A 2,344-nucleotide genomic window follows, 5' to 3' on the forward strand; every position below is an offset into this window, starting at 1 on the left:
TGCATCCAATTTTATGTTGCGCGGCGCGGTCGCTCGGGGCCTCGGCTCGCTGTGTCCGGCTCGCCAGTGCGTACAGCGAGGCCGGGTGCGAGAATATTCTGCCCCGGGGAGTCAAATAGCGCGTCTATATATATATATATATATATATATATATATATATATATATATATATATATATATATATATATATATATATATATATATATATATAGGAAACTCTATTATACCCCTGGGTGTAGAATAAGTAATTCTACCCCCGGGTCGGTCCACCAAGCCCGCCCGACTCTGGTTCCGGTGCGGCTCACGCAGTGGCAGGCTCCACCTGACGTAATTTTTTGGCGTTTATTACGTCGTTGGTTTTTCCTATCGTGGGGATCGGGACGTGCGTTGCCCACTCGACCCAGTTTCCAGAAACCCGGCATACGTTCATCTACCTCGACAAATCCGGCGACCACCGGCGATCCGCCGCTGCCTCCCGGAGAACCCGTTCCCTAGCGCACCCCCCCCCCCCCCCCCGACCCCAGCTCCGCCCCTCCCTCGCCGGCGGTCCCGAATTCCAGGCGGCGCTCGTGGAAAGTCCCGACGGGAGCTACGCGTGGGGCTCTTCCCGGTGGATTACGACGCGTCCACGAGCTACTGCGCGGCGTTTTCCATGGAGAGCCTGCCGTCGCCGCGGTTCCTCTCCTCCATCCGGCAGGTACTCTTCCGCACTGCCGTCCCTGTTAGAGATGCACGTACTCATCCCCCTCTCCCTCCCCGTCAGCTCTGGGCAAAATAATTTTCGAGGTGGCTCACGTATCCTCTTGCAGGGAACGAGCGGGTGGCCTACCAGGCCGCGCGAACACGCTCGAACTTGGTGGATCCTTTAGGTGCGTTCCCGATCTGCAGCACTAGCCTATGCAGTACCACGGTTCCTTCCCTTGTTTGTTGGATACAGTTAGCAGCCTTTTTTTTTTTACTTCCAGAGCAAATAAAGTGGTAATCTGCAAGAGGCATGATTAGTATTAGATTGACAGTTCGGTCTTTGCGTTGGGCTCTTATCTTGCTCTGCTCAACTATGGGATAATAATACTTGATCTTGCTAGAGTGAGATCCATGTATGTTGACACTAAACCTTTATAGCCTTCTGTATCTGTAGATTATTTATACATGGATCTGCTCTTGTATCAGTTCAGTTTATTAGCATATGAAAAGTGAGCAAATTCTATATCCTTTTGTTAACAGGAACGCCCTGTGTATGCAATATTCTGAAAATTCTTTTCCGCAAATGTCTTCACAGATCGAGCATTTATGTTTCTTCTTTTCTATGTAGAAGTCTATGCCATACACTGCCACGGTGCTGTTGTGGTCGGCGAGAAGTGGCGGCGGCATGACTCATGAGCGGTGAGTGGACTCCACCGCGTCGTGAGCGGGTTCCCGTGGCTTGTGGCTTGCGGCTTGCTGCTTGGCCTCGTCCGCCAGCGGCACTGGGAGGCTTCGCAGCGGGCTGGCATCGGGTGGGATTCTCGCCGTTCTCGGCAGGCGGTAGGCAGCGTGTAGGTGCGCCGGCCGTCCTCAACGTCAGATTACGGCAGCGATTTTTCTTGCTGCCGGCGGCGGTCCGCGGCCATGGTTTGGATCTTCCTCATCGGTGTGTTTCAGTATTCTTTTCCTTTCCATCAATTTTGTTCAGCAGTTTCTGTAGCCTTGTGGTGAATTGAATAGTAGAGGTTAGTTTAGTCTGTCCAGCACCAACGTTGATCAGTGGAGAAGCAGTAGTAATTTCCTGGGCCAGTCCCCAACCACGTTTGTTGAAGATAAGCAGTGTAGCATATTTTGATTTTTTTCCAAATTGTTTTGTATTTTTCCTGGATTTGTAAGAGGGCAAAGTAGGCTGCGAGCAGGCTGCTCCAGCAATGACCCTAAGATCCAATACTATTTTGTTCGTATCTGTTTGCATTTTCCACAGAAAGATCTTAGCTGTATTTAAGCAATGGCTCTAGGATCAAATCCACTCCATGGATCATAATTGTCAAAACGTGTTAGTATAGGCTCTAGTGATTCATAATTTTGTTATCTTGATCGCCAGACTTTTATGTCCAAGTCAGTCTGATCATAACAAAATAATTGGCTAACTTGTGCCAATTTAACAATTGGCAGGATTCCAGAGTAATAATTACTGATGGTTGTGTTTTCAGTCACAGTTAGGCTTCTTAATTACGGAGGGTTGTGTTTTGAATAAAAATACTTGATCTTGTAATATGGGGACAAACAAAAAAAGATGATTTTTGTACTGTTTTCGTGGTGTCCTGCCCTGTGATATGGCAGCAGTCCGACTTTATTAGGACTTAAGTTCAATGGACTG

At 48.5% G+C, this 2,344-nt stretch overlaps 1 long non-coding RNA gene across 1 annotated transcript; it reads left to right on the plus strand.

Annotated features, from left to right (window-relative positions):
• The first annotated feature begins 548 nt into the window (after positions 1-548).
• Positions 549-1,381, plus strand: LOC124707242. The gene is made up of 3 exons (XR_007004774.1): positions 549-697; positions 810-869; positions 1,313-1,381. It is a non-coding gene; the product is annotated as an uncharacterized LOC124707242 (long non-coding RNA).
• The last annotated feature ends 963 nt before the right edge of the window (positions 1,382-2,344 follow it).

This window comes from Lolium rigidum, chromosome 4 (assembly GCF_022539505.1).
Source record: "Lolium rigidum isolate FL_2022 chromosome 4, APGP_CSIRO_Lrig_0.1, whole genome shotgun sequence".
Taxonomy (NCBI): domain Eukaryota; kingdom Viridiplantae; phylum Streptophyta; class Magnoliopsida; order Poales; family Poaceae; genus Lolium; species Lolium rigidum.